Raw genomic sequence first — 23021 nt, 5'->3', positions numbered from 1 at the left:
AGATCCCACATGCCGCGGAGCAGCTAAGCCAATGCGCCACAACTACTGAAGCCTGCACACCTAGAGCCCGTGCTCTGCAACAAGAGAAGCCACCGCAATGAGAAGCCCGCGCACCGCAGCAGAGTAGCCCCCGCTCACTGCAACTAGAGAAAGCCTGCACATGGCAATGAAGACCCAACGCAGCCAAAAATAAATTAATTAATTAAAAAAAAAAAGAGAAAGTTTTAAGAATAAAGCAGTGACCAAAAGTGTAAAGAAGGGGTTGAGAGCATAGAAGCTGGAGGGCAGAAAAGATTATGTGCATGAGCAGTTGGAGGAAGTGAGCTGGAAAAGGGGGAACATGGCCAGGAAACACCATGGAATGTTTAACATAAAGTGCAGTAACCTGAAGTCCCTGAGCTTCCACAGAACTTCACTGTCTATGAAATTAAATTAAGTAATGTCTAAGAGTCTGATTGTCTAAGACTTAGATAACTACTATACGTAAAATATTATAAAAAGAGTTCTGAACTGGCCAAGAGTAAAAGTATAACAAACTGGGAGCCAGGAACATTATAAAAATCTGGTGAAACAGGTAGGACAAGAAATGTAGTTGGATGCCTCAGGCTAAGAGTGAGCAGGGTATTTCAAGACAGATATACATTTTATTGAGTGAGTTGTGCCTACCACAAGTCTGTCTCTCCAACCCATATCTGTCTCCATGTCCCCAATCTCATGCAAATGTCCTTTAGAGGTTACAAATTCAACATATGCAAATCAGGTCTCACTGTCTTCTCACCTACTCCAGCCCCTCCCCAACCTGCTTCTCTTCTATTTCAGGGAATAGCACTGGAGCCACGCCTAGACTGAAGTGGAAACCTCTGTCACTCATTCTCTTCCATCGTCATCCCTCCGGTCTCATCTCTGTCATCAAGTTCTGTCCATTCTTTCTCCACCTTCTTTTGATTCCATCCTCTTGCTTTTCATTCCCACCACCACAGCTGCCACTGTATCCAGGTCCTGAAATAGGATTCCTAACTGGCCTACCTTCTTCTAGTCTCTCCTCCTCTTCCCAGTCCACCTCCACAACTCTAAGAAAGCAAATCTGCTCACGTCCCTCCACTGGTTAAAAAAATCTCCCAATTCCAGTGAGGAGAAAGAAGGTCTGACCTCCTTAGCATGACGTCATGCGAGGCCCCTGCCAACCTGGCCTTGCCCCCTCACCTTCGCTGCATTGCAGTGACCTTCTGCCTCCACACATCTGTCTTAGAACACCGCAAAGTTTCTCCTTGTTCTTCAACTCACCCGCTCCTTGACGCTTGATTCACTCTAAAGCCTGAGCAAGTCTTGTGCTACTACGATCATAAGCTTGGGTGCTGGAGGAGGGCAGACGGGAGAAGTTGAATATAAGTGATTTGGACCAGCCATAGAGAAAAGAATAGGGGTAGCAGTGCCTCTCTGATGAGAGGTGTGATCCCCCCATTGAACTCAGTGCTTAGTAGACTATATTGCTTAAATAAATCACAATTCAAGGGAGACAAGTATACCTAATAGAGCTAACTGCAAGGAATTTATGATCTGATGAGAGAAATAAGACATATAGAATGTGAACTAATGTGATTGATTTTTTCCCGTTCATTATAAAACATCGGATTCATTGCTTTACACTCATAAACATATACAGACATTCAAAGATACCAGATAATTAATAATAAGTGTGAAATAAGTAGTCAAGACAAGTCCTACAGGGATTTAGAGGAGGAAGAGATTACTTCGGGATAGGGTGTTCAGATAACGTTTCACAACAGACATAGGACTTGAAGCCTGAGTAGGGTGTACGTAGCAGGAGGAATAGCCTTCTAATTGCGGGGAATGACACAAACAGAGGCAGACGAGGATGTGTTCACGGCAGAAAGATCTGGGTAGGGGAATAATGTTGGTAAGGACAGGAAGACGTCAGGGTGTGATTGTGGTGTCCCTTCGATGCCCAGCTTGATCCCCTAGGAATACTTGCATACTTTACCTATCAGGGAATGGGAACCACTGAAGTTGTTTGTTTCTGTTTTTGTTTTTGCTGCGCCGCACGTCATGTGGGATCTTAGTTCTCCACCAGGGATGAACCCATGCCCCTGCAGCGGAAATGTGGAGTCTTAACCACTGGACACAATGAATGCAGTCTTTTAAGGAGATTAATCAGGCAATAGTGTACAGGACAGATTAGAAAAGCAAGGGAATGCAGGCCAGAAGAACAAGTAGAAGCAGTCATCTGGGTCTGAGATGCCATAGATTTTGATTCTAAGACTATTGACATGATAGATTTTTTTTTTTTTTGAAGATGTTGGGGGTAGGAGTTTATTAATTAATTTATTTTTGCTGTGTTGGGTCTTCATTTCTGTGCAAGGGCTTTCTCTAGTTGTGGCAAGCGGGGGCCACTCTTCATCGCGGTGCACGGGCCTCTCACTATCGCGGCCTCTCTTGTTGCGGAGCACAGGCTCCAGACGCGCAGGCTCAGTAGTTGTGGCTCATGGGCCTAGCTGCTCCGCGGCATGTGGGATCCTCCCAGACCAGGGCTCAAACCCGTGTCCCCTGCGTTAGCAGGCAGATTCTCAACCACTGTGCCACGAGGGAAGCCCAACATGATAGATTTTTGTAATAAAAAACTCACATTAAACGTATACACTGATTATAAAACAAATCTTTATTTTTAGGTATGTAAAATTACAAAAATGTAGGCATCTTAGAATTAAGGAAATAAGATGAAGATCTGAACTAAGGTGGTGATGGTGGGAATGAGAAGGGAAAAGTAGATGCAACAAGAAAAAACAAATCTTGAAGAATTTGAGAATTTGGATGTTAAAAGAGAGAGAAGATTAAAATATGACTCCATGGTTTTGAGTCTGAATGAAAGTGCCAAGTTGGTACCATTAAAAGAAATGGGGAAGTCAAGAGGTAAAAGAACCAAACTAAATTTTATGTATTGAGTTGGAGGTGAGGAAATATCTAATAGACAGTTGAAGATATGGGCTTAGAACTAGGAAAAAAGATCAGGCTAGATCTTTCTAGATAATAGATCTTGGATCTATTATCCAAGGAATTAGCTACACACAAGTCGGAATGGAAGGTCTGAGAGTGAATGACATTCTGAAAGGTCAAGCACGTAGAGAACCGGGGCAGAGGTGTAATTGCAAGGGAGTACCCACGTTTCGAGACAGCAAGCAGGGTAAGGAAGAAAACCAGAAATGATCTGAAAGGTTGAATTAGATTCACTCCACAGTAGGGGCATGAAAGCCACGAGAAGAGGGAGGTTGAAGCCTTATATTCACGCTTAGGAGTTATGGGTGCTCGTCATGTGCATTTGGGTGTGCCTTAAGCCTTCACACTGGCGTGAAGAAGCCCACTGCAGTATTCCAAAGCAATGTTCACTTGGGCCCCCACCTTCAGCCTTAGCTGGATGCTGACTACTAACTGTGGGCTGTTCCTCAGCTCCAGGAGGTCTGGACCAGTACCTTGGCTGGTTCCTCAGCCTTTGTCGAGCAATCATGAAATTTCTCCAAAGGCTTGTTGCTCGTATCATGTGCAGTTAATCTTAGCCAGATCCTATAAAGTCCAAAAGAACGTACTTCCCACCTAGCTCTCTCATGAGCAGTTAATTAAGAATGTAATTTTGTTGACCCAACTTTTTATAACAGAGTCAAAGTTAAAGGCAAACTAGTTTTTAGCACTTTACCAGTTCAGCTGGAATAGCTGTGCCAGTTAAACTTTCTGAACCCCTATTAGTCAGGGATGACTTAGTTCTCTCTGGTTTACCTTATTTCCCTAGCAGACAGATAAGAAATAAAATTATTTGTTGGTTTAAAATGTGATACTTTCATAGCCCATAAAAATACATTTAAAAATTGTCCAATGAAGGGCAGTATTTCACAGAAACAAACACATAGTCATTGAATTTTTTTGTAGTTTTCTTCTATAATTGGGAGAGAGCTAGCACAGGCATGTCTCACCATCACAGGAGCTCTAAAAAGCTGATTGGCTGACATGATTAGTAATTGGGAATATGAATTGTGATATATGATCCCAAAATACAAATTTCAAAAAGGCTTCTCTTCTTGTCACGAGTATCTTAATCAGGACGTTTGTAAGCATATCTTTCAATCTCATGCTCTTACAAACCTGAAGTTGACGCATACAATTTAGATTGTTACTGAATTATTTTCAGCTAATGTAAACTTAATCCTCACATGCGTCTCCCAAGAGGAACAGAAGTGCTTTCCCCTCTGTGTAGTGAAGCCTCCTCATGTAACAGGAGCAATTCTCTCTCTTGTGGGGAAGTGCCCATATGACTTGGTTAGGCTGTAAAACATCTGGCTTATGCAGTGATATCTGGTTTGTAAGATGTGCCTTACCTCTTTATATGCTCAAGAGACTGGCCGTTAAACATGTTGTGGCTGGAGAGTCCGAACCGACAGCCAGGAGCCCGCACGCACCTCGCACCCTGAGACGGCGACGCGCCCCGCACCGCTCCGGGACGACCGGTCACTGGGTCACGCGCCCCGGCCCCGCGCCCCGGCCCCGCCGCTGCCGCTGCTGTGGACCGCGGCCGTGGCGCCGGGGGGCGGCCGCCGGCGAGGAGGCGGCTCCCGCGGGGGCCTCAGTGTGCTAGGCGTCCCCGTCCAGCGTGGGCTCGGTGCAGGAGCTGGCTCAGCGCGCCGCGGTGGTGATGGAGGGAAATGCGCACCCGCCGCGGCGGCAGCAGGGGGGCACTCGACAGGAAGGGGGCGGCGGGCGAGGCAGGGGCGCGGGGAGGTGAGCGCCAGCCGCCAGCCGTGGGCCCGGCACCATGCCCTCCTGGCCCACGGGCCCCGCGCCGCCGAGCCCAGAGACGAGGCGCCCTATCTGGTGAAGGTGCACCAGGTGTGGGTGGTGAAAGCCGGCAGCTTGAAGAAGGACTCGCTCGCTGCTCAGCGTGCACCTGGGCGCCTGGGGCCACCCCGCGTTCCCCTCCTGCGGGCGGCTCAAGGAGGACAGCAGGTACATCTTCTTCATGGAGCCCGATGCCAACAGCAGCGGCCGCTCACCGGCCGCCTTCCGAGCATCCTTCCCGCCTCTTGAGACAGGCCGGAACCCCAAGAAGGAGGTCTGCTGGGTGCTGTGCAAGCGGTGCGCCTTGCCTCCCCGTTTGGAAGAGATGAAAAGTCAGAAGTCTGCAGCAGATTCGAAACTAGTGCTTCGGTGAGAGACCAGTTCTGAATACTCCTCTCTCAAATTCAAATGGTTCAAGAATGGGAATGAATTAAACCCAAAGAACGAACCACAAAACATCAAGATACAAAAAAAGGCCAGGGAAGTGAGAACTTCGCATTAACAAAGCATCACTGGCTGTTTCTGGAGAATGTATGTGCAAAGTGATCAGCAAATTAGGAAATGACAGTGCCTCTGCCAATATCACCATTGTGGACTCAAATGAGATCATCACTGGCATGCCAGCCTCAACTGAGACAACGTGTGTGTCTTCAGAGTCTCCCATTAGAATATCAGTATCAACAGAAGGAGCAAATACTTCTTCATCCACATCTACATCTACCACTGGGACAAGCCATCTTGTCAAGCGTGCCAGGAGAAAACTTTCTGTGTGAATTTAGGCAAGTGCTTCATGGTGAAAGACCTTTCAAACCCCTCAAGATACTTGTGCAAGTGCCCAAATGAGTTTACTGGTGATCCCTGCCAAAACTACATAATGGCCATCTTCTACAGTACGTCCACTCCCTTCCTGTCTCTGCCTGAATAGGAGCATGCTCAGTCGGTGCTGCTTTCTTGTTGCTGCATCTTCTCTCAGATTTCACCTAGAGCTAGATGTGTTTTACCAGGTCTAACATTGACTGCCTCCGCCTGTTGCATGAGAACATTAACAAAAGCAATTGTATTACTTCCTCTGTTCATGCCTAGTTGGCTCTGAGATACTCATAGGTGTGCGAGGCTCCGATGCTTCTGAAATTTATCTTGAATAATGTGATACAAAATGATAGTCTATATCATACAGTACAATGATAATAAAGGCATTTAAAAGTCTCACTTTTATTGATAAAATAAAATCATTCCACTGGACAGTCCATCTTCTTTATAAAATGACCCCATCCTGAAAAGGATGTTTGCTAAGTTGTAACCAGTACACACTTGAAATGATGGTAAGTTCATTTCAGTTCAGAATGTGTTATTTCTAACAAATAATTAGAATAAAAAGAAAAAAATAAAAATGTTGTGGCTGAGATATAGAGTGGGGCAAGGGGAACAGCTAAGGGAAGGATATTTATTAAACTGGAATATCCAGCTTAATATGGTGATTAATTACTCAGTTTTTTCCGTCTATTGATTTCTTCATCATATGGGCTAAGAACAGGAATAGCAAGTTCATGGCACCATCCCTGCCTCTCTTCCACACACACCCCCGCCCCCACCAAAAACAAAAAAGAAAAGAAAAAAAAAGCCCGCGTGGCAGACACCACAATACTCTTTTCCATTGAACTCAGCCTCAGAGTCATTTTCCACAGTTCTCCAGGCAGCCACTACCAGTTGGTTCAAGTGGGGAATTGAAATTATGAGGTTGGGGATTCTTTGTGGCTTACGGTTTTGGTGTTAGTATCTTCTGATGACAAGGAACGGGGAACCTTAAGAAAAAGAGGATTTATTTTAAGGACACACATAGTTTGGAGTCAGAGAGTTGTTCAGGATCCAAGGCAAGTCAGAGACTGGATTCTCACCCTATGGTCCACCTGTTCAACCTCTCATAACATATCTGTGTCTCTGTTTTTAATGGGCCCTCATTTCCCAACTGGCCAATCCTCTTTGTATTCCACAGTCTAAATGCTTCAGAGAGCTAATTTAACATGCTTCGTTAATTACCATTGTGTCTATTACTAAGCGTAGCCTTGGTGCCAGGTTTTGTCATGGGTCATGAATAGGCAGCCCTTGGGTAGGCAGCCCATGGATACTGGTAATGTTTTCTTTATCTTAGTGGTAGTTATCCAGGTGTGTTCACTTCATGAAAATTCAAAATTCAACCCGTGCTTCTTATGTGCAAGTTTCTTTGTTATATTTTAATAAGTTTATTTTTCTAAAAATAGTTGTGGCAAACTGATCTCATTTTCTTTTTTGAAGGCTTTATCAAACTAGTACATCAGGAGAATGTCATAGACATATATGTTCATCTTAAAGAAGACATCTTTTAAAATTTCCTAAGACCATTATGTGCAGTTCAGAGAGATGTGGGCTGGATAGTAGAAGAGTTATATGAATTCTTAACTAGTGGAACAACTTACCCAAAAATTGACAATCAAGATCAACCTGAAGATAGGTTTCTGTCATAATGTGTGAGGGTTCTGTTTAGTATAGAGAGGAAATACAGGCTAAGCATGTGGGATCAAGGGCTGGGCTCTTCTGCTTAATAGTTGTTTGACCTTAGGGAACTTTTCTTTCCGTGCCTCAGTTTTTCTATCAATAAAATGGGAGTGATAGAGTCTGCATCTTAAGATGGTTTAGAGTACTGAGTGAACATAGTGTTCAGAAAAGTAGGCCACTAATATGCAGGGAGAATTTGTAGAGTGGCAGAGTACTTTATAATTAAATCACCAAGTTAAAGAGCAAGACAAGTCCCTGTTAGAAGAAATGTCCCCAGAGTGGCCAGATGAATATCTGTCAGGGATGCTGTAAAGAGGTCCCTTCCTTTAATGAGAAGGTTGGATTAGATGATCTCTCAAAGTCTAGGACTCTTTGTCAGTTTAATTGTGCCCTAAATACTTGAAGTTATAATTCTGCTTATGGAGTAATTCTATAGAATTACTTGCCAAGAGGAGACGGGGTCACCCATAACAAAATGGGCATGCTTTGGAAACATCTGAGGACTTGGAAAGCCAGTAGCTCATCTTTCCAATGTTGGGTGAAAACATGAGAAAGATACATAGCTACAACCTAGAGAAAAACACCGACCTGTAAAACTGAAGAAAGAAGAAAGAAACAGAGATTTGGCTGCTTCGTTTGGTCTTTAAAACGAACACCTGCCTTTACACATCATCTGAAATATGCATTAGGCCCAATAGGAATATACATCTTCAGTAATCTGCCAACAATATCAAGGTAACTGCCTTGCTTTGTTTGCAAGAAGTTGTTTGCTAATTTTTTTAAAATCTGATTTTATTATACTACAAAGCCATCAGTACTTTTTTTGCAGCCTGCACAGCCCTCAGATTAAAGCCAAAGGCAATCAAACCAAATGAACAAAACTTAATGACTTGAGGAGTGGCCAAGATGGTGGAGCAGAAAGACCCTGAGCTCACCTCCTCCCAGAGGCACACCAAAATTGCAACTATTTATAGTCAAAGTATCCATGAGAGCAACCTGAAGACTAGCAAAAAAGGTCTTTTAAGAGCTGACAGTTACAAAGAAGGAACCACAATGAGAAGGGCAGAAGGGACAGAGATGCAATTAGTCAAGACTCATGCCCACCAGGTAGGTGACACGTGAATGGGAGGATAATTACAATTGCAGAAGTTCTCCCGCAAAAGCAAGGGGTCCAAGCCCCACACTGGGCTTCCCATCCCAGGGATCCTGCACTGGGGAGACAAGCCCCTGGAACATTTGGCTTTGAAGGCCAGTGTAGGGAGACCCAGAGGTCTGTGGGAAATAGAGACCCCACTCTTAAACGGCACACACAAAATCTCACACACTCCAAGACCCAGGGAAGAAGCAGTAATTTGAAAGGAGGCTGGATCAAACCCACTTGCTGACCTTGGAGAGCCTCCTGAAGAGGCAGGAGGCAACTGAAATTCACCCTGGGGACATAGATGCCAGCAGCCGCCATTTTTGGGAGTTCAACCCACCATGAGGACACTGGCACTGGTAAGCACCACTGGAATCCTCCCTCTAGCTTATTAGTGCTGGAACCTACCTGCCCACCAGCCAGTCAGCATCCTCCTAGGATGCCCCAGGCCAGGTGCCCCAGATGGGCAGGGACACGACCTCACCCACCAGCAGAAAGGACCCCCTGAGGCCCCAGCCCTGCCCCAGGACACACCCTCACCTACCAGATGGCTCAGGACCCAGCCCCACCCAACTAGTGGGCCTACACCAGCTCTGGAACCTCCAGCCCCTCAGTCAGAGACCCCAGGACCCATCTCCACCCATTAGTGGGCTAGCAGTAGCCCCAGGGCCTGGCCTTGCCCACTAGTGGATGGGCATCGGCCCTGGGACCCCCTGGGCCCAAACCCCACCCACCAGTGGGCTGACCAAACCCCAGGACCACACAGACCCACTGCCAGCCATGTCAAAACCACACCCACCCATTAGCAGGCCAGCGTCACTCCAGGATGCCCTGGATCCTGGCCCTGACCAATGGGAGGCCAAAAGTAGCTCCGGGACACTTTGGGCCCCTCAGCCATCCATGTTAGGGTCCGGCCCCACCTAACAGTGAGCCATCACCAGCGCTGGGTCACCTGGGACCCTCAGCCAGCCATATCAAGAAGCAGCCCTACCCACCAGCGTCCCACACCAGCCCCAGGACACTCCTGGGCCACAGCCCCGCCCATCAGTAGGCCAACACTAGCTCCGGGACCCCCAGCCCAGCATTCAGCCACTCTGGGACCGAGCTCCACCGACCAATGGGCTAGCACTATCCCTGGGACCCCCAGGCGGGATCTGTAGACAGTTGCCTCATGACCCAGGCCTGCCCACTGGTGAGCTGGCACCAGGACCAGGACACCCCTGGCTGTGCAGTCAGCCATGCCAAGACCCAGACTGAACAAAACAGACCCTTACAACCAACTGGAATGACGACCAGCAACACCTACCAGCATGCCCACAGTAGTCAGCCAACCACAACAGAAGGTCCCAAGCAGCCCACATAAGAGGGCACCCCTAAAGCAAGAAGCTCTGGTAACCACAGGAGAGTGTGCTGCCAGGACCCATAGGACGTGTCCTGCATAAGGCCACTTCTCCAAGATTGGGAAACATAACCAACCAACTAAATAAAAAACAGGAAATTAGACAAAATGAGGCAACAGAGAAATATATTCCAAATAAAGGAAAAGAAAAAAACTTCCAAAGAAGAACTAAGTGAAGTGCAGATAAGCAAATCTACTTGATAGAGAGTTCAAGGCAATGATCATAAAGATGCTCAAAGAAGAGCCTCCTTCTCTCTCTCTCATCCTGTAAGACCCTTGAAACATCCTGCAGGTGGCTCCTATCTTGTGGGAATGTTATTCACAGAAAATCATATCACCTTGTAAGGCCTTCCTCTGGTCTCAGGGAAGGTATAAAGGAAAGTAGGAGGGGCCGGACAGAGGGGTCAATGGTTGCCTGGAGAGGTGGCTATTGACAGAACCACAGGTGGGGAGGAAGCTGTGCTAATTAATTGGATCTGGCTCTACAGCTTCCTTGGTCTCCTGAGCGCAGGATGATACCTGCCTCCCTCAGTGTGCTCTGGCTAAGCTTAGAAATGCTTCCTTAGGAGGAAACTGAATAAATTTGAGTTTTGAAGTCAGAGGTCCCAGATCTGAATACCAGTTAAGCCACTTCCTGGCTGGGTGATTCTACCAAGTTAACTTATCCTCTCTGAGTTTCAGTTTTCTCATCTGAAAATGTGCATAAAATCAGAACCTCTCTCTGTGGATTTTTGGTGAGGATTAAATGAAAAAATTCTGAGAACTGTGAAAATATAAAATGAGTACTAAATAAATATCGTTAGTTGCTGTGGGGGAAAAAAAGATGCTTGAAGAACTTGGGAGAAGAATGAATGAAAAGAGTGAGAAGTTAGAAGTTTTTAACAAAGAGTTAGAAAATATAAAGAAGAACCAAACAGAAGTGAACAATTCAATAACTGAAATTAAAAATATACTAGAAGGAATCAACAGTAGATTAGATAATATAGAGGAACAGATCAGTGATTTGGAAGATAGAGTAATTACTGTCTGAAATTACTGAAACTGAACTGAAAAAAATAATAAAAAGAAATGAGGACAGTTTAAGAAACCTCTGGGACAACATCAAGCATACTAACATTCACATAATAGGGGTTCCAGAAGGAGAAGAGAGAGAGAAGGGGGCAGAGAAATATTTGAAGTCATAATAGCTGAAAACGTCCCTTCCTGGGAAAGGGAAATAGACATCCAGATCCAGGGAGCACAGTGAGTCTCAACATGATCGACTGAAAGAGAACCACACCAAGACACATTGTAATTAAAATGGTGAAAATTAAAGATAAATAGAAAATATTAAAAGCAGCAAGGGAAAAGCAGCAAGTTACATACAAAGGAACTCCTGTAAGGCTATCAGCTGGCTTTTCAGCAGAAACTCTGCAGGCCAGAAGGGAGTGACACAATATATTTAAAATGATGAAAAGGAAAAACCTACAACCAAGAATACTCCACCCAGCAAGACTCTCATTCAGATTTGATGGAGAGATCAAAAGTTTTACAGACAAGCAAAAGTTAAAAGAGTTCGGCATCACCAAACCAGTGTTACAAGAAATGTTAAAGGGACTTCTCTGAGCAAAAAAAGAGAAGGCCACACTAGGAACATGAAAATTACAAAATGAAAAAGCTCATCAGTAAAGGCAAATAACTACTTTAAATGTAAATGGACTAAATGCTCCAATCAAAGACATAGAACGGCTACAAAAACAAGACCCACATATATGCTGCCTACAAAAGACTCAGTTAAGATCTAAAGACACACACAGACTGAAAGTGAGGGGATGGAAAAAGGTATTTTATACAAATAGAAACAAAAATAAAGCTGAGGTAGCAATATTTATATCAGACCAAATAGATCTTAAAACAAATATCGTAACAAGAGACAAAGAAAGACATTATATAATGATCAAGGGATCAATCCAACGAGAAGATATAACAATTGTAAATATATATGGACTCAGCACAGGAGCATGTATTTACTTATTTATTTTAAAATTTATTTATTTATTATTTTATTTATTTTTGGCTGTGTTGGGTCTTCGTTGCTGCATATGGGCTTTCTGTAGTTGCAGTGAGTGGGGGCTACTCTTCATTGCTGTGCACAGGCTTCTCATTGCGGTGGCTTCTCTTGTTGCAGAGCATGGGCTGTAGGCGCGTGGGCTTCAGTTGTTGTGGCGCATGGGCTCAGTAGTTGTGGCTAGCCGGCTCTAGAGCACAGGCTCAGGAATTGTGGTGCATGGGCTTAGTTGCTCCGTGTCATGTGGGATCTTCCCAGACCAGGGCTTGAACCCATGTCCCCTGCACTGGCAGGCAGATTCTTAACCACTGTGCCACCAGGGAAGTCCCAGCACAGGAGCATTTAAATACAAAGAGCAAATATTAATAGACATAAAGGGAGAAATTGACAGTAAAACAATAATAGGGGACTTCAACAACCCACAGATAGCAATGGACAGCTCTTCCAGGGAGAAAATCAATAAGGAAACACTGGCCTTAAACAACACATTAGACTAGGTGGACTTAATAGATATACATAGAACATTTCATCCAAAAGCTGCAGAATACATATTCTTTTCAAGTGCACATGGAATGTTCTCCAGGGTAGATCATATGCTAGGCCACAAAACGAGTCTCAGTAAGTTTAAGAAGATTGAAGTTATATCAAGCCTCTTTCTGATCACAAACCTATGAGACTAGAAATCAACTGTAAGAAAATAAGTACAAAAAAACACAAACAAATGGAGACTAAACAAATACTACTAAACAACGAATGGCTCACTGAAGAAATTGAAGAAATAAAAAAAAAAATCTGGAGAAAAATGAAAATGAAAACACAATGACCCAAAATCTACAAGATGCAGCAAAAGCATTTCTAAGAGGGAAGGTTATGCTGATAAAAGCTTACCTCAGGAAACAAGAAAAATCTCAAATAAACAACCTAAACTTAGACCTAAATGAACTAAAGATCAAACAACACCCAAAGTTAGTAGAAGGAAAGAGATCATAAGGATTTAAGCAGAAATAAATGAAATACAGACTAAAAAACAATAGAAAATATTAATAAAAACTAAGAGCTCATTCTTTGAAAAGATAAACAAAATCAATAAGCTGTTAGCTGTTTCATCAAGGAAAAAAAAAAAAAGAACCCAAGTCAATAGAATCAGAAATGAAAACAGAGAATTTACAATCAACACCATAGAAATACAAAGGATCATAAGAGATTACTATGAACAATTATATGCCAATAAAATGGACAACCTAGAAGTGTACAGTCTCCCAAGATTGAATCGGGAAGAAATAGAAAATATGAACAGACCAATTACCAGTAATGAAATTGAATCAGCAATTTAAAAAAATTCCAACAAACAAAAGTCCAGGGCCAGATGTTTTCACAGCTGAATTCTACCAAACATTTAGAGAAGAGTTAACATCTGTCCTCCCAAGCTATTTCAAAAAATTGAAGAGGAAGCAACACTCCTGAACTCATTCTGTGAGGCCAGCATCACCCTGATACCAATACCAGACAAAGATATCACAAAAAAGAAAATTACAGGCCAATATCACTGATAAACATAGATGCAAAACTCCTCAACAAAATATCAGCAAGCCAAATATTAGCAAACCAAACCAAATTCAACAATATATTAAAAGGATTATACACCATGATCAAGTGGGATTTATCCCAGGATGGTTCAAGATCTGCAAATCAATCAATATGATACACTACATTAACAAACTGAAGAATAAAAATCATATGATTATCTCAATAGATGCAGAAAAAGCTTTTGACAAAATTCAACATCCATTTATGATAAAAACTCTCCAGAAAGTGGATATAAAGGGAATCTACCTCAACATAATAAAGGCCATATAAGACAAACCCACAGCTAACATCATACACGTGGTGAAAAGCTGAAAGCATTTCCTCTAAGATCGGGAACAAGAGAAGGATGCCCATTCTCACCACTTTTATTTAACATAGTATTGGAAGTTCTAGCCACATAAATCAGACAGGAAAAAGAAATAAAAGGAAGCCAAATTGGAAAGGAAGAAGTAAAACTGTCACTATTTTCAGACAACATGGTACTATACATAGAAAATCCTAAAGGCACCACCAGAAAACTACTAAAGCTCATCAATGAATTTGGTAAAGTTTCAGGATACAAGATTAATATACAGAAATCTGTTGCAATTCTATATGTGAACAGCAAACTATCAGAAAGAGAAATTAAGGAAAACAATCCCATTTACCATCACATCAAAAAGAATAAAACACCTAGCAATAAACCTACCTAAGTAGGTAAAAGACCTGTACTTGATAAGACACTGATGAAAGAAATTGAAGACGACACAGATGGAAAGACACACTGTGTTCATGGATTGGATTTTTTTTTTTTGGCTGTGCCACACAGCATGCAGGATCTTAGTTCCCCAACCAGGAATCGAACATGTGCCCTCTGCAGTGGAAGCACAGAGTCCTAACCACTGGATCGCCAGGGAATTCCCTGGAAGAATACTGTTAAAAGGACCATACTACCCAAGGCAATATATAAATTCAATGCAATCCCTACCAAAATACCAATGGTATTTGTCACACAACTAGAACAAAAACTTCTAAAATTTGTATGGAAACACAAAAATACAAACACAAAATAGCCAAAATAATCTTGAGAAAGAACAAAGCTGGAGGAATCATGCTCCCTGACTTCAGACTATACTACAAAGCTACAATAATCAAAACAGTATGGTACTGGCATATAAAAACAGACATATAGATCAATGGAACCAAAAAGAGAGCCCAGAAATGAACTCACTCTTTTTTTTTTAAGATTTTTAAAAAAATAAACAAATTTATTTATTTATTTATTTATTTATGGCTGTGTTGGGTCTTCGTTGCTGTGCGTGGGCTCTCTCTAGTTCCGGTGAGCGGGGGCTACTCTTCATTGCAGTGTGCAGGCTTCTCATTGCGGTGGCTTCTCTTGTTGCAGAGCATGGGCTCTATCTAGGTGCATGGGCTTCAGTAGTTGTGGCATGCAGGCTCAGTAGTTGTGGCACACAGGCTTAGCTGCTCCACGGCATGTGGGATCTTCCTGGACCAGGGCTCGAACCCACGTCCCCTGCATTGGCAGGCGGATTGTTTTTTTTTGTTTTTTTGTTTTTTTTGCGTTATGCGGGCCTCTCACTGTTGTGGCCTCTCCCGTTGCGGAGCACAGGCTCCGGACCCGCAGGCCCAGCGGCCATGGCTCACGGGCCCAGCTGCTCCATGGCACGTGGGATCCTCCTGGACCGGGGCACGAACCCGTGTCCCAAACCCGTGTCCCCTGCATGGGCAGGCGGACTCTCAACCACTGCGCCACCAGGGATCCCGGCAGGCAGATTCTTAGCCACTGCGCCACCAGGGAAGCCCTCAAGATCTTTTTGATGTGGACCATTTTTAAAGTCTTTATTGAATTTGTTACAGTATTGCTTCTGTTTTATGTTTTGGTTTTTTGGCCGCTAGGCATGTGAGATTTTAGCTCCCCGACCAGGATCAAACCCACATCCCCTGCACTGGAAGACAAAGACCTAACCACTGCACTGCCAGGAAAGTCCATGAACCCACTCTTATATGGGCAATTAGTCTATGACAAAGGAGACAAGAATATATGATGGAGAAAAACAATCTCTTCAATAAATGGTGTTGAGAAAATTGGGCAACTACATGCAGAAGAATCAAACGGGACTACTTTCTCATACCATATAAAAAATAAACTCAAAATGGATTAAAGACTTAAATGTAAGACCTGAAACCATAAACTCCTGAAAGAAAAATAGGCAGTACTCTCTTTGACATTGGTCTTAGCAATACGGGTTTTTTTCATATATCTCCAGGCAACGGCAACAAAAGCAAAAATTTAAAAATGGAACTACATCAAACTATAAAGTTTTGCACAGTGAAGGAAACTATCAGCAAAATTAAAAGGCCATCTACTGAATGGGAGAACCTATTTGCAAATGATATATTCAATAAGGGATTAATATCCAAAATACACAAAGAACTCATACAACTCAACATCGAAGAACAAACAACCCAATTTTAAAATGGCCAGAGATCCTGGATGGACATTTTTCCAAAGAAAACATACAGATAGCAAACAGGCATGTGAAAAGGATGCTGAGCTTCACTTATCATCAGGGAAATGCAAATCAAGACCACAATGAGATATCACCTCACATCTGTCAGAATGGTTATTATATAAAAGATAACAAATAACAACTGTTGGCCAGGATGTGGAGAAAAGGGAACCCTCATGCACTTTTGGTGGGAATGTAAATTGGTGCAGCCACTATGGAAAACAGTAAGGAGGTTTCTCAAAAAATTAAAAATAGAGCTACCATATGATCCAGAAACTCTACTTCTGTATATTTATCTGAAGAAAATGAAAACACTAATTAGAAAAGCTATATGCACCCCTATATTCATTGCAACATTATTTACAATAGCCAAGATATGGAAACAACCTAAGTGCCCATCAAAAGATGAATGATTAAGAAGATGTGATACACACACACACACACACACACACACACACACACACAGGACTATTACTCAGCCACAAAAAAAAGAATAACATTTTACCATTTGTGACAACATGAATGGATCAGAGGGTGTTATGCTAAGTGATATAAGTCAGACAGAGAAAGACAAATATTGCATAATTTCACTTATTGTAGAATCTAAAAAACAAATGAAAGTGAGCCCATGCACTCTGGAACCCATGTACCACAACTAGAGAGAAGCCTGTGTCGCAACGAAGAGCCCACCTGCCGCAACTAAAATAAAAATAAATAAATTAAATAAATAAATAAATAAATATTTTTTAAAATTTAAAAAATAAAAAACAACATTTTTCCATTTTGAAACAGCGGACTGAACATCTTTTCACACCCCAAAATCTCACTGAAAAGACAGAAGAAGAAATAGAAAAATACAATAGAAGATTATCCAGGAATCTAAATACCAAAAACATCCAAATAAAGGAATTTCTCTAAAAAAAACAAAAAACAAATGAACAAACGTAACAAAACAGAAACAGTCATAGATACAGAGAACAAACAGGTGTTGCCAGAGTGAAGGGGGCTAGGGGGAGGAGAGAAATAAGTGAGGGAAGATTAAGAGGTACAAACTTTCAGTTACAAAATAAATGAGTCAAGGTATGAAATATACAGCATGAGGAATATAGTCAATAATTAGGTAATATCTTTGTATGGTGACAGATGACAACTAGACTTATCATGGTGATCGTTTTGAAATGTATAGCAATATTGAATCACTATGTTGTATATCAGGAACTAACATAGTGTTATAATTCAATTATCCTTCAAAAACAAACCAACCAACCAACTCACAGAAAAAGAGATCAAATTTATGACTACCAGTGGTGAGGGGAGGGGAAATTAAATGAAGACAGTCAAAAGGTATAAACTTCTAGTTACAGGATAAATAAGTACTAGAGATGTAATGTACAACATGATAAATATAATTAACACTGTTGTATGTTATAAATGAAAGTTGTTAGAAGAGTAAGTCCTAAGAGTTCTCATCACAAGGAAAAATGTATTTTTTTCTATTTCTTTAGTTTTGCATCTATGTGAGATGATGGATGTTCACTAAACCTATTGTGGTCATCATTTCATGATGTATGTAAATCAAATCATTGTATTGTACACCTTAAACTTATACAGTGCTGTATGTCAGTTATAACTCAGTAAAACTCGGAAAAAGTCAGCAAATTATTATTTAAAGTAAAAAAAATTAAAACTTAATGGCTTGAGATTTTTGATATGTATTCATACTGTTAACTAGCAAAGTAACAGAGATCCAGAATTGTAATATTTACCCATAGAAAAGTGATCTTAAAAAGTCAGGAGAGGCCTTCCCTGGGGGCGCAGTGGTTGAGAGTCTGCCTGCCAATGCAGGGGACACGGGTTCGTGCTCCGGGTCCGGGAAAATCCCACATTCCGCGGAGTGGCAGGGCCCGTGAGCCATGGCCGCTGAGCCTGCGCGTCCGGAGCCTGTGCTCCGCAACGGGAGAGGCCACAACAGTGAGAGGCCCGTGTACCGGAAAAAAAAAAAAAAAAAAAGGAGAAAATGCCCCCTACAGCTCCTTGCTACAGCTTCATCTGAAGAGAACATAGGAGAAAATCCTAAAAAGGGGTCACTTTATTTTGAGTTAAATGATTCTATGAACACAGAACCATTCAACTATATATGGAAATATAAAATTCTCAATATTGGTCAAACAAACACAAAATCTCCAAGTGGCTTAATAAGTGTACAAATTCTCAAAATTGTATTTCCTATTATTACAAGTATTTATATTTCTAGTTATTATTTTCCTAGCTATAATCTTAAGCATTAAGTATTTTAGATTTTTTTTCTTTTTTTTTTTTTTTTGCATTACGCGGGTCTCTCACTGTTGTGGCCTCTCCCGTTGCGGAGCACAGGCTCAGCGGCCATGGCTCACAGGCCCAGCCGCTTCGCGGCATGTGGGATCTTCCCGGACTGGGGCAACGAACCCGTGTCCCCTGCATCAGCAGGCAGACTCTCAACCACTGTGCCACCAGGGAAGCCCAAGCATTAAGTGTTTTAGAAACATATTATACTTACAATATACATACAAAAAAGTGCACATATCTTAGGTGGACAATATGAATTTTTACAAACTACACATACCCATGTAATAAGCCCCTAGATAAAAACTGAACATTAACACTGTTTTGAAATTTTTTATTCACTTTCAAGAGGAAAAAATTAATGTTCTATTCTGGATACTTGGTGGTATGCCATGTAACTTTAAAAGCAACATTCCCATATTGAACATCTTCTGGGACTTTCTATTTTTTTTGTTGTTTTGTTTTCACATTTATTTATTTATTTATTCGTTTTGGTGCACAGGCTTCTCTCTAGTTGTGGCTCGCGGGCTCCAGAGCACGCGGGCTAGGTAGTAGTAGCATTTGTGCTCTCTAAATGTGTTGTGCGGGCTCTAGAGTGCGCAGGCTTAGTTGCCCCACAGCATGTGGGATCTTAGTTCCCAGACCAGGGATCAAACCCACGTCGCCTGCATTGTAAGGTGGATGCTTAACAACTGGACCACCAGGGAAGTCCCCCGTCTGGGACTTTCAATATCACTTGTGGTAGACAAAATAATAGCTTTCTAACGATATCCGTGTCCTAATCCCCAGAACCTGTGAATATGTTTCCTTACATACCAAAAGAGTCTTTGCAGGTGTGATTGAATTAAGGATTCTAAGATGGGAAGATTATCCTGATCTATCTGAGTGGATCCAATGTAATAAATTATAAGGGTCTTTTTAAGTAAAAGAGGCAGGCAGGAGAGTCAGAGAAGGAGATGTGACAAGGGAAGCAGATGTCAGAAAGAGCATAAGGCAAGGAATGTGGGTAGCCTCTAGAAAACGGAAAAGGCAAGGAAGCAGATTCTCCCCTGCAGCCTAAGGAAGACAAAACTACTGATACCTTTGTTTTTTTTAATTGAGATATAATTGACATATATATTAGGTTCAGGTGTACAACACAAGGGTTTGACATATGTATATCTTATGAAATGATCACCACAATAAATCTAGTTAACATTGATCACCACACATAGTTATAAAATTTTTTTCTTGTGATGATATCTACACTGCTTCTTTGATTTTAGTCCCTCAAAACCCATTTCAGACTCCTAACCTCCAGAACTGGAAGATAATACAATTGTATTTTTAAGCCACTAAGTTTTATGTAATTTGTTACAGCAGCAGTAGGAAACTAATACACCATCTGGAGTCTGGTGAATCTGTGTCCAGAATCATATACCTTATTGCCTATCTAATAGCTTCATGTGGCTATCTCATAGGCATCTCAAACCTAACATCACAAATTAAACCTTTATTTTTTAACTCCCCAAACCTGATCACTCCTTCAGCTTTTCTCATCTTGGTAAATGGCACCAATCACCCAACTACTAATGCCAGACATCTGGAAGTCAACCTTGTTTCCTTCATTTTCTCTGTCATCGTCTCATACCCAATCTATAATGAAGTTGCAACAATTCTACTTCCAAACTAAATATCATATCGATCCACTTCAAATGAGTTTCACTGCCACCATTTTTTTACAATTACTTTTATTTTATTCTCTTTAATATGGAATGTGTGCATATAATACAAAAGATATAAGTAGGAATTCAGTGAAAAGTCTATCTCCTCCCAGCCCTTCCAGATGCAATCAGTGGTACCAGGTTGTTTGTATGTGTACGTGTATGTGTGTGTGTGTGTGTGTGTGTATCTTTCAGAGGCTTTTTTTTTTCCACTGCTACCATTCTTGACTCTCACCCAATCCCTTCTCCACAGAACAGCCAAAGTGATATTTAAAAAAAGAAATCTCCTGGCACTTCCTTGCACGAAACGCCTTAATGTCTGTCCTTTTGTGGCTGATATGATCTTTTGGTGGCTCCAAGCTAGCTGCAGGGGAACTAACAGTTCACAACTATTCTGCAAATTAAAGCATCATTAACTGAAATACATCAAGTGCAAAAGTTTGATTGGACTTGAAGTTCACTTTATAGCAAGAACCGTCAGTGAATTGTTAGGCTGTTTAAATAGTTTCGCCTGCGATAAATTCTTTAATGGTTGTAAAAAAAATATTTTAATGTTCTGTATCACCAATTCAAAGCTTCTTGTCAATGGTGACTAGGAATTCGAAACGATCATTAGAAAGTCTTCATCAGGAGCTGTGTGAGGCCTTTCCCGACAGTTTCTTGGCCACCTCTGTGCTCCTCCCTGGAGCAGGAAGGCCTGGGTGCCATGTAGGGGAGGCACCCAGCAGGGGAGGCCGAGGCTGAGCTCATTATAAGGATCAGCTGGTCTCTGCCTTGCCTGGGTCATCATCAGCACTCCACTGAGCCCTCTAGCAGACACGGTTCTGGAGTGGCACAGCTTCACTCAGGACAGGGCTCTGGGTCGACCCCCAGACGACCGTATTGTTTTGGTCATGCCTATGAAATGACTGCGTGGCTGGAAAGCGTTAAGAAATTGCACCTCGGGCCCAAGGCCAAAACAATTGCCTCGTGCGGCGCTCGGCTTCCGAACTTTCGCGTGGCAGGCAAACGAGCCCCTCAGGGGCGGGACACTGGCAGGCCGCCCGGGGCTGTGCCACGACCACGGAAGGCGCCACCCCGCCCCGGCCTCCTCGCACAGCCAATCGCAGAATTCGTCCCCGCTCACGTAAGGCACGTCGGCAGATTCGGGTGGGAACGCAGGGCGCGCGGGGTGTGCGGGGTTGGGGTCGAGGCGCGTCATCGCCCGCGGGGCCGAGTGGCGGAAGCCAAGGGGGCGGTCTCACGCCGGCCTGCTTTCCGGCGCGGCGCTCAGCTCTTGTCCACGAGGCCTGGCGGCGGCGGCGGCAGCGGCAGCGGCAGCGGCAGCGGCGACGCGGGAGGAACGGCGGATCGGCGCCTGGTGAGAACCGCGCGCCCGCCGGGGACGCAGGGGAGGCGGGCTCGGGGAGCGCAGCCTCCGGTCCCGCACCCCGAGGCCTCAGCTCCCCGGCTAGAGGCTCCGCACCCGACCCGGGCCTGGCTCTGTCTCCCGCGGGCCAGCACGCCAGGGCCGCTCTTTAGTTCCTATGTGGGCTCAGCCTTTGGCCCGTGGAGCAGACGGGTTGAGTGTGGACCCCGGGCGAATAACCGGGAGTGGGGCGCGGGGTGTTAGAGGGAGGCCAGCTGCACTCCATCCCACCGGCTGTCCTGAAAGATAGCAAGCATCCCGTCACGGAGGTGTGCAGGAGAGGGCGGAGAGCTCCGTGACGGACAAGTGGCCCCGGGGTGTAAAGGGTTGGACTGAAAGATCATCTTGAGGGTCTGCGCCCCACCCTGACTGTATTCTGAGTCTGGGCTTTCTTGGAAGCTTGATATGCGTTTATTTTCCGTCCAATCCGGAGCACACTTGTAAAAAAGCACGAAAAAGTTTTTTTTTTTTTTGAATTCTGATGGAGAAGAGGGGTGGGGTACAGCTTGGCATTTAGAGATAACTGGGTAACCCGATTGTGGGAGCTCAGGAAGAAGTCACACCAGAGTATAGCTCAGGATAGAGTTCTGAATTTCAGACCCTCCTGATTCCTGTGTCATCCCGTCTGCACTGAGGGAAGAGAGTGATACATCATATGTTCCCTTCATTTCCATGGTGCCTGGCAGGACCAGGCATAAGGAAGGTTCTCACTCATGGGTGTTTATGAAATGAACAGACACAGGCAAACACTGGATATGGGCACTACCTTGAATGCTGATTTGGTGTTTGGTTCTGGTAATTGTTAACTGTGATTTGGGGCAAGTAAATTGGTTTTCACTGTACCTCGTTGTGCTCATTTGTGAAATGGGGCTAATAAGATAGGGCTGTGAGGATGAAGTGAGTTAATGCTTGTAAAGCTCTTAACACAGTGCCTGGCAATTGTTTACTTTGATGGTTTCCTCTGCTCAGAGACTGCTTGAGCCAAGTGTTTGTCTTTTTCTATAGTTGAGTGGGACAACAGTATTTATTTTTCTGGACAGGGTCACTCACCTTTTGTCAGTATTAATAATGGTCAGTCTTGAGTTGAGAGAATGCAGGTTTCTCAGAGATTGCCAGTGAGATCAAGGTGAAGTTGTATTTTTCGGGTATTTTTCTGGTTTTAGTGGCTCTGGTTACTAACTATTAGGGAATTGAGTGAAATGGATGTAAATATCCAATCCATCTGCTTTCTGAGCTTTAGGCTTTAAGGACTGTGGACAGTGCAGCTTCAGTGTGCATTTAAAAGATTTCTTGTTTTTAATAAAATATTTCAAATATGCTGAGAAGGGGGCTTCCCTGGTGGCGCAGTGGTTGAGAGTCCGCCTGCCGATGCAGGGGACGCGCGTTCGTGCCCCGGTCCGGGAAGATCCCACATGCCGCGGAGCGGCTGGGCCCGTGAGCCATGGCCGCTGAGCCTGCGCGTCCGGAGCCTGTGCTCCGCAACGGGAGAGGCCACAACAGTGAGAGGCCCGTGTACCGCAAAAAACAAACAAAAAA

The 23021-nt window shown here is 43.5% G+C and overlaps 1 protein-coding gene and 1 pseudogene across 6 annotated transcripts in view; both read left to right on the top strand.

Annotated features, from left to right (window-relative positions):
• Window positions 1-23021, top strand: part of GNE (glucosamine (UDP-N-acetyl)-2-epimerase/N-acetylmannosamine kinase) — a 67744-nt gene that overhangs the window by 2237 nt on the left and 42486 nt on the right. Inside the window, exon 1 of one of the 6 annotated variants that reach the window (XM_029202475.1) lies at window positions 21271-21437. The exons of the other annotated variants lie outside the window; for them this stretch is intronic. The gene's annotated coding sequence lies outside the window, so the exon portion shown is untranslated. Of the gene's footprint in view, window positions 1-21270; window positions 21438-23021 lie in introns of those variants that run through there. 6 annotated transcript variants of the gene reach the window in all.
• Window positions 3094-5764, top strand: LOC114883856 (annotated as a pseudogene).

The sequence above is a fragment of the Monodon monoceros genome, unplaced genomic scaffold (genome assembly GCF_005190385.1).
Source record: "Monodon monoceros isolate NGI ecotype Baffin Bay Population unplaced genomic scaffold, NGI_Narwhal_1 Super_Scaffold_5, whole genome shotgun sequence".
NCBI lineage: Eukaryota > Metazoa > Chordata > Mammalia > Artiodactyla > Monodontidae > Monodon > Monodon monoceros.
This window is presented reverse-complemented; position numbering and strand designations above follow the sequence as displayed.